This window comes from Ipomoea nil, unplaced genomic scaffold (genome assembly GCF_001879475.1).
Source record: "Ipomoea nil cultivar Tokyo-kokei standard unplaced genomic scaffold, Asagao_1.1 scaffold1262, whole genome shotgun sequence".
Classification (NCBI taxonomy): Eukaryota; Viridiplantae; Streptophyta; class Magnoliopsida; order Solanales; family Convolvulaceae; genus Ipomoea; species Ipomoea nil.
The window spans coordinates 1,176,062-1,186,793 of NW_017617690.1; positions in this window are offsets into that span (position 1 = coordinate 1,176,062).

Consider the following 10,732-nt stretch of genomic DNA (forward strand, 5'->3'; position numbering starts at 1 on the left):
CTAATCCAGGAGAGTCAGATCCGAGATATCCAGTTTGGAAGAGGTGTAACAACATAGTTTGCTCCTGGATTTTGAGGTCTTTGAATTCAACCATAGCTGAGAGTGTTCTGTACTATGAAATAGCAGCAGACATCTGGAGTGCTCTTAAGAAAAGATACTCACAGTCGGATCCACACAAGATAGCTGAGTTGCAGAATGAAATCTTCAGGAATCTGCAAGGTAACAGATCTATAAATGAATATTTCACTAAATGTAATGGTTTATGGGAACAATTGAATTCTATGAGGCCATTGCCTGTTTGTGAATGTCGACCTAGATGCTCATGTACTTTACTTAGCAAAATTCAAAAGGAGAGGGAGGATGACAAAGTCATCAGGTTCCTAGAGGGATTAACTGATGAATATGAGTCTATTAAGACAAGCGTCTTGGTCATGGATCCGATTCCTTCTGTGGAAAAGGTCCTCCATATGGCCTTGAAACTGGAAAGGAAGATCAAAGGTACCATCAACCAAAGGAGCACTGATCTGATTCAATCTAATGCTATTCAGAATCAGACTCAGTCTGCCGATGATCAAAACTTAGTGGCAGTCTCAAGCATAAACAACAAGAAGAGATATGGGAATAATGGGGGGAAGAACATACCTAAGTGTACCTATTGCAACATGAGTGGCCATACTGTGGAAAAATGTTACAAAAAGCATGGTTACCCCCCAGGCTGGATTCCAGGGTATAAAACCAGAAACAAGAACCATGTTGATATCCCAAATGCTGTTAATCAAATTGGTGATATAGGGATATCAACAGATCAGCTCCAAAAGTTACTGACACTCCTGCAAGGTCATAACCAAGGGAACCAAACTGATAGCCAGTCCTCTAGCAATGCTGCCATCACAGTGACCAAGCCAGGGATGAGATCAGATTTCAGAAGTCATTCTGAGGAGTTGAATGAAGGCAGGTTTATTTCTAACTTGCATATCAATGATGATTTACATTCTCATGTTGTGTGGATATTTGATTCAGGAGCCACAGACCACATAACCTGTTCTTTAGACTACCTTGAAAACTATTATGAAGTGCAAGGTACTTCTGTCAAATTACCTAATGGAGAAGCTGTGGATGTGACACACATAGGGGAAGTCAAACTGCATTCAAATGTGTTGCTAAGAAATGTGTTATGCATCCCCTCATTTAACTTTAATATCATATCTGCCAGCAAACTAACCAGGCACAGTTCATGCAACATTGTTATAAGTTCTAACTTCTGTAATATTCAGGGGCCTCATGGGACAATGATTGGTTTTGCTAAGGAGAGAGGTGGCTTGTATCTGCTGACTGATCCTCCTATTGGAAGAAAGAAGTTCCAAGTTAATAAGCTTCCTGATTGTAATAAGCTTTCTGATTGTAATAGTGTGTCCCTAGAAGTCTGGCATCATAGACTAGGACACTATCCCATGAATAAAATACAATCCTTGAAAGGAATGAATCATATTATGCGCAAAGCTTCTGATTTCATCTGTGATATCTGCCAATTTGCTAAGCATAAAAGATCCAAGTTTCCTCTCAGTGAGTCTAGGGCTGAGAAATGTTTTGATTTGTTGCATTTGGATGTATGGGGACCCTTTGCAGTTGCCTCCTTGAAAGGAGAGCACTATTTTTTGACCATAGTGGATGATCACAGCAGGTTCACATGGTTACATTTGATGAGTAGCAAGTCAGAAGTTAAGGGATTAGTTCAAAAGTTTTACAATTATGTGAACACACAGTTCTCCTCTAAAATCAAGATGATCAGAACTGATAATGGCAGTGAATTCTTCATGGATAGTTTCTATGATGAAAAAGGGATAGTGCATCAAAAGTCATGTGTATACACACCACAACAGAATGGTGTTGTAGAGAGAAAACATCAGCACATCTTGAATGTGGCTAGAGCCTTAAGGTTTCAGTCTGGCTTGCCTATGGAATTCTGGGGGCATTGTGTGTTACATGCCACCTACCTGATAAATAGACTACCCACCTCTAAAATAGGTGATGAGACTCCTTTTGAAGTGCTTATGAGAAAATCAGTGGACTATGATCAAATCAAGTCTTTTGGATGCTTATGTTATGGCCCTACTGTGGCAAAGGGAAGAAATAAAATGGAAGCCAGGGCAAGGAAGTGCATTTTCCTAGGGGTTCCTACCAACATTAAGGGTTATATTCTCTATGACATGGTTAACCATCATGTTTTTGTTTCTAGGGATGTTCAATTTCATGAGCACATCTATCCTTTTGCACAGAATCAGTCTCCAGGAACTAATGATGTTGAGTCTTTCAATCCCACTTTGCCTCTGATTCCTATATCAACAGAGGTAGCACATCCCTTGGAGATCACAAATCCCTTGGAGGTCAACCTTGATGAAATTGGTACTGCATCCAATTCCAGTGACAGGCCTACTCCTTATGCTGCTGAAAATAGTGAAGATAGCAGTACTGGAGAACTGTCTATGAGTTCCAACACTGATGCCCAACTGGGAGATGAAGCATTCACAGTTGACAACAATCATGGTATTCCTATTAGAAGATCAGAAAGAGTAAGAAGTGTTCCTACAAGATTGAATGATTACTATTGTCATTCAAGTAAGTCACAGTCTAAGTCCTCTCCACACACCATTGATAAAGTCATTTCCTATAAGGGATTGCATCCCATACATAGAATATGTGCCTCATCTATTATGACCACACAAGAACCCCAGTCCTACTCTGAGGCAGTGAAGCATGAATCATGGAGAAAAGCCATGGACTCTGAGATAGCAGCCTTGCTTGAGAACAAAACTTGGGTCCTAACAGACCTACCAGCTGGGAAAACACCTATTGGATGTAAGTGGGTGTATAAAGTTAAGCATAAGGCTGATGGATCAATAGAGAGACATAAAGCTAGGCTTGTGGCCAGAGGTTACACTCAACAATTGGGTGTGGATTACCTTGAGACATTCTCTCCTGTGGCAAGGATGACTACCATAAGGGCTCTCTTGGTTGTGGCTGTAGCTAGGGGATGGGATATTCAGCAGTTAGATATTAATAATGCCTTTTTACATGGAGATCTTGAAGAAGAAGTTTACATGTTGTTGCCTCCTGGTTTTCAGAGTGAAAAGCCTAATCAAGTGTGTAAATTGTTGAGATCTTTATATGGCTTGAAGCAGGCCAGCAGACAATGGAATGCAAAGCTCACAAAAGCTCTACAAGATAATGGATTCTGCCAATCCAATGCTGATCCTTCCCTGTTTATCAAAGCCACAAACACATCCTACATTGCTTTACTCATCTATGTTGATGATATAATAGTGACAGGCACAGATTTCTGTCAGATACAAGAACTGAAAGGGTACTTGGACAGAAGGTTCAAGATAAAGGACCTTGGTCCCTTGAACTATTTTTTAGGCATTGAAGCTTTCAGAACAGCTGCTGGTCTCAACCTATGTCAAAGGAAATATGCACTGGACATTTTAATGGAGAATGGTTTCTTGAATGCTAAGCCTGTATCAACTCCAGCTACTGCTGGACAGAAACTTACTAATATGGATGGGACAGCCCTTGCTAAGCCTGAGATTTTTAGAAGATTGGTGGGGAAACTACTCTATTTGACCAATACAAGACCAGACATCACTTATGCTGTCCAACAGCTAAGTCAATTTGTTGACAAGCCCCTAGACACTCATCTCATGGCTGCTCATAGAATCTTAAGATACATCAAAGGATCACCTGGAAAGGGCTTATTTTATCCTGCTGATTCTCTAGTCAGGCTACAAGGATTCTCTGACTCTGACTGGGCTACCTGTGCAGAAACTAGGAGATCAGTCACTGGCTACTGCATCTTCATTGGGCAATCATTAGTCTCTTGGAAGACAAAGAAACAAGTGACTGTGTCAAGGTCATCTTCTGAGGCAGAGTATAGAGCTCTAGCATCCACAGTGTGTGAGATTCAATGGCTCTTGTATTTGCTGCAAGACCTAGGGGTGAGATCAACCAGTCCAACTGCATTGTTCTGTGATAATCTATCTGCCATTGCCATTGGTGAGAACCATGTATTCCATGAGAGGACCAAGCATATTGAAATAGATTGCCATGTGGTCAAACAGAAAGTTAATGAGAAGATTGTTAAGCTGCTGCCCATTTCTTCACACAAACAGATAGCTGATGGTTTCACCAAAGCTTTACCAAAACAACCCTTTGATGTCTTTCACTCTAAGCTGGGCCTTCAAGATCTTCATGCTCCAGCTTATGGGGGGTGATGAAATCAGTAAACAAATAAGCTGAAAGAAGCTACTGGCTTGTGAAGTGTTGAAGCCTGATGAAGCCTCTTCTGCTGAGCTGTTCTGCTGAGCTGTGTGCCTAGCTGTGCTTAGCTGGATTCTGTTATAACTACCTGTTAGTTTCATAGATATATAGTAGCTTGTCCTCACCAAGTTCTGTAACATACATATACATTCTTTTCTTTCTCCTCTTCTTCTGCCCCAATGAAACAGTAACCATCATGAATAAGATTTTCCTTCTTTCCATTCCATCAGCCAGTTTAATGCTCTGAATTCTTCATCACAAGAAGCTAATGTTTCAAAGCTTCTCCTTGTTTTGCTGCTCGTTTTTGGGTTGTTTGGTGGGCTGACAAACGGCGAGAGGATGACAGTGGGATTATTGTCGTCGGAGAATCATCATCGGAGATCTCCTTATGGTACGATGTTGCCGAAGAATGTACCCGTGCCGCCGTCTGCGCCATGTTGCCGAAGGGAGAACCCCGGGACATAACCGCCCAGTTGGAGCATCTGCGCCGCCACCATTATATTTGGTCCTATGCAATGAATTAATAAATCTGTGTCTGTTAAACACTTTTGTTCGTTTGATCTGAGGATGTTGGATTGTTAGTTTCTATTTTTAGTTTGTGCTTTTCGATCGTTTCTTTTAATGGAATCTTTGCGTGTCGTCTGAAACTTGTCCTATTAGCTAGGTTGGTATCGAAAACCATATTTATGCTTGAAAATTGAAATACTATACTACAAAAAGGTTATGGTCATTATCTAATACTTTCTCTTTAATAAGAGGAAGAGTGCTACAATCAGGACCATTCCATTGAAAATAAGAGCCTTATTAATAGATTAATTTAGACTTTCATTGTTTTTAAAGTGGGGTAATTGAATTTAAATTTATTTTAACTCCAAGTTATTGTATTCTATAATAAAAATAAAAATGTAATTAAAATTTATTATCCAAATATAATGCATAAAAATTTAACAAAGAAATAATACAATTCAAAAGTTAATTTAAAAGTGTCATTTTTTGTTCATATTTAAATACGAAATTATTCACCAATGAAGTCAATTCGTTTTAATTTTTTTTATTCAATTACAATTAAGTCTAATCTATGAATTCAAAAAATAATAATAATAATTATCAAGTATAAAAAATAATGGATTATATCTATAACTAGTTTTTTACGCGCATTGCGCAATTTGGATAATACCAGATATTTATTTTCAAATAAATACTTTAAAGTATATTAAAGTACGATTATATATATTGGAATTGTTCGTGCATAGATTATATATATATATATATATATATATATATATATATATATATATATATATATATATATATATATATATATATATATATGTCCACAACTCTATGTTCATAATTATAGAAATATATATCTGTTCATAATTTTTGAATTATATATTCATAATTATGAATAGTTTTAGAACCGTGTCCATCTGTAAGGTGTACACGGTTCCACAACATAATTTGTCACAGATTAAGACATGTGAGATGGTCTCGACAATTTTTTGCCTTAAATAAATCACTCATACAATTTGACTCCATGTAGAGTAATAGAAATACCTAAAACTAATCCGCAAGGGCTTATTAGCTGAATGGCTTAGTAGTCAGTATTTGAGAAAAGAGACCAAGATTTGAACCTCAACGGTGATAGTGTGTGGATTATGTCTAAAATATACAGATCTCTTGTGCGTAATGGCATTTGGCCCTATCTGCTGAGTCATTGAGTCACCGTGATTTACATCATTCCAAATGTTTTGTCGGGCCGGGGCACGTGTGGGACCCTTAGGGCTGGGAATTAAACACTTTGAGAGAGGAAGAAATACCTAAAAATAAAGAATGCAGTAAACAATTATATAACGACAATGTATCAAATATTTATACATAAAATAAAAAATAAACAAATTTGTTTGACAATTTAGCAAGATATAATCTTTTTTTTTTATTACTATTGATTCTGTTACAATATAGTATCTCTCCATATATACTTTTTCTAACATATTAAAGCACAAAGAGTATGTCGGAGACCAAAATTATGCCGCTTGAACATAAAACATGATATAATCAATTGTACTATATCGGCAACTCTTTGTAGCCTTGACTCCCGGTTGGAACAATGACTTGCCGGCAAAAGGGACAAGAGGAGTGAGAAACAAGCCACATATCAACGCACTCTACATGGAATCCATGACCACACGGCAGTAGCACTCGGATTTTGTCTCCGACCACATATTCCATCAGACAAATAGCACATAACGAGAATGTTTTGTTCTGTTCACCCGCGAAACTAAGCTCCGGCAATGACTTCAAAGTCTTTTTGCTCAAACCTTTGATCGCAGGAATAGCTATCCGGCGAAACAACCACTCATAAAAAGCATAAAAAGCAGCGAATAAAACGTAGATGATAAGTGCCCATACAACAATCAAAGCGAACAAGATCAGTAGTTTGATACCCTTAATTTTTGATGAATCTAATGTTGATGACAACATGTCGGAAAGGCTGCTAAATACTAGCGAGATGAAGGATGACGCCAACTCAAACTTCTTCAGCCTTAATTTATATTAGTAATTTTAGAGGGATTTTGAAAAAACAAAAATTATTGTTTCAAATTCAAATTATTTTTAATAATTCCTTTTTTGGATATTCCTTTAAAATTTTAATATTTAATAACTTTATGATTAATGCCTTTCTAATTTATATAAAAATTTTAAATTTTTGTCTACATACCTTTTAAAATTGGAAATTTCATACCAAAATAACCAAATTAAAATTTAAAAATGTACCATATATGATATATTAAAAAGTTACTCCATAAAATAGTAAAATTGAATTAAATTTTATGAAAGTTTCAAATGTAGGTGGATATTTTGTCGAACTTCCTACTTGACTTTTAGAAAATTGTCATTTTAAATTTAAATGAGTAAACATATTAGTATAAAGATTTTGAAAAAATTATTTACTACTTCAAATTCAGAATAATTTTTATTCATTCAATTTTGGATATTTCGTTATAAATTTCATATTTAATTAGTTTATGTTTTACGAAATTCTAATTAAGTTTCTAAATATGTAATTTAATATGGTCATTCATTAACATAAAATTAATTAATGTAAAATGCTAACTTTTAAATATATATTTTAACCTCGGCCTTGGCTCTCGGCCTCGCCCCGGTGACGCGGTCAAACTGTAACCGCCACCGTCTTCGCGTGGGGCGATTACGGGAGAGCTTTTGGTATAAATATTGTCGTTTGTCATGTTATTACATAATCTTCTTGACTTGACATTACATATCTTGTACTTTCACGAATCATTAATACAAACTTTGTCTCTTTAAGCCATGGTTGAAAAAATCGTTAGGTCCTCCTCGAATGCTCGGGGACGCCTAGACGATTAATCGGCGCCTAGGCACCCGTGTACTTTTTATTTTTTAAAAATTTGTTTAAATTTTTTAAGACTTGATAATAATTATAAACTAATCTCTATGTCCCATATTGCCTGTCATGTTTATTATTCAGTGCTCAAGTCAATTCTTTCTTTATTGTTTATTTTCTTTAGTAATTTTTAATTATTTTTAAATTTCATTGGTTGTGTTTAATAGTAATTTTAATGTAGTTTCTAAATATATAAAGTTTATATACTAATACTAAACTTAATATTATTATGAAAAACTGAATTAAAAATAATTTTAGTCAAGCCTCGTTAACCGAATCAGACAAAAAAAATGAGACGGATGGAGTATTTAATACTTTAATAGTTAATACTAAAATATTAAATATTAACCTAAAAAAAATCTAGAGTTTGAACAATTTAAAATTAAGGGTTTTTTTACTCAAAACGATGTCATTTTGAGTGAAATAACTCATTTTACAAAGAAGGGAACAATAGCTAATTGGTCGACTAGGCGACCTAGTCGGTGCATAGGAGGCCAAGGCAATTAGCGCCTTGACAGGCTTAAGCGGCATAGTCAGCCGCCTAGACCACTGATTATGGTGATACGCTAGGCGGGTGAGTGGCACCTAGCACTTAAGCGCCGATTAATCGGTGCCTAGGCGGGATTTTTGCAACACTACTTTAAGCTCTACATTTTATCCTTATGGTACTCCTTTAATTATTGGGTTATTTGATTCGAGCCACCCGAATTAATTTAATCTATCAGTGGCAATATATATATTGGTTATATAAAAAATATATTTATTTTGGTTATATAATTTCAAAATTATTTGTATTCATTTGTCATTTCTATCGTGCATTGTGCATACTTATCTATACTATATATAAAATAAAATAAAATAAAAATCATGAACTTTAACTTTTCGCCCAATTCCTAAAAAATCTTGCTTTCTAATAAAATATATTGCTTTCTACTTTCCTATTCGTACTATAATTCTAGGTTAAAAGTCATATTCTAATAGCGAAAACGACAATTTTTCCCTCTGAGTTATATACTTATAACACTTTTTTACCCTGAATTATTCATGTATGCACATTAGCCCCCTCAAGTATTCTAAAAGTGGCGATTTTCCCCCCTGATATATTAAATTGACATTTCTACCCTTAAAGTAAACATTTTATTTATTTTTCTTCTCCAACAAATTATTGCGTATACGTAGGGATGATCACGGTTCGGTTTGAACTGAACCGGACACTATAGCAATCGAATTGAAAGTTTCCTCTTATGATTCAGATCAGAACCCAATATTTGTATTTCAATTTATTAAAATTATGAATCGAAAAAACTGGACCCTGAACCGTAAATTGGCAGTTCCAGATCCGGTTCATGATTTTGATACGTCTTTATTTTAGAATTTTATTTTTATATTTTAAAATAGTCTAAATTCAACAATAAATATATTTTATTTTTTCAGTTCAGAACATGAACCGTCCGTTCCGGTTCGCAATTTTAATAAACTCTAAATATCGGGTTTCACATCTAAATTGTAATTGGAATATTTCGGGTTGGTTGCTATAATGTCTGTTCGGTTTGAACCAAATCGTGATCATAATTCGTTCGAGAAAAAAATAAATGAAATATTTATTTTAAGGGTAAATATGTCCATTTAACAATTTAGGTGGACAAACAGCCACTTGAATAATTTATTGAAAAAAAAAGTGCTATTATAAGTATATAACTCAGTGGAAAAAATGCTATTTTCCTATTATAAAACAGTGTAATACAATTCCTAATAGAATATATTGTTTCAAACTTTCCTATTTGTACTATAATTCTACATTAAAATTTCTATTCGTAATACAATAGGACAATATATATATATATATATATATATATATATATATATATATATATATATATATATATATATATATATATATATAAAAGGTGTTTGTTGAACTTGGTTCCTGGTGCAACATGTTATGAAGATCTTCGTATTGTTGAGGGGGTGCAGTATAGTTCGTTTCGAGATGCATGCTATGCTCGTGGTTTATTAGCAGATGACAAGGAATATGTTGATGCGATTAATGAAGCAAGTAAATGGGCATCTGCAACTTCTATGAGGAGACTATTTGTTACTATGCTTACTTCAAACGTTCTTATTCGACCATAAGTTGTTTGGGAGGCAGTATGGATATTCTTAGCTGAAGATGCGGAGTTCAACCAACGGAAACTACTAGATAAACCAGGTTTTTTTTATTTATATTCTTTTGTAGGATCCAAAATACATACATTTTATTAACATGATTGTTCTATATTGGAACATCAGATATAAGTAAGATTTAGATCTTATTTCCTTTTTTAGGTTTAATCCTCACAGATGAAGAAAAGGCTAACTATGCTTTGGTGGAAATTGAAAATCTTTTACGTGTATTTGGAAAAAGTATTTCTTGCTTTCCCTCTATGCCTCTGCCAAATATGAGTTCCTCATCTTCTCATGGAAATCAGTTGTTAGATGAAGAATTGTCATATGATTGTGATGCTCCTAAAACTTATTGCCTGTTAATTTGCGTATCTACACCTGCTTCTTGATAGGAAGCGTGTGATTTCAATCAAGCTGTGTACGGGGAGTGCTGTATTGTTGGCAGAGTTGGTATTTCCTTTAATTTTTTACGGCAGCAGGTATGGCTATCGATGTTACAGTTTCACTACCTTAGTTCCACGCTTATATATAGAAGAAGATACATGTTTTGAGACTTCAGCCTCTATTCAAATACAAACTTAAAAAACAAATTACATATTTCTGCAATCAAGGCAAGAGATATCCGGGCAGTTTATTGTGGGTGCGCAGCTTCATCTTCAGCAGACTAAGGAATCTACTATTGAGTTAATACCAGTGTTGTAAAACTCGGCCGCCTAGCCGCCTAGGTGCCCGCCTAGGCGCTAGGCGGCCACTTGCCTTGGAGTTTTGGCCTATAGGCGGCCAAAACTCGGTCGGCCGCCTAGGCGGCCTGGGCGGTCAAACTCGGCC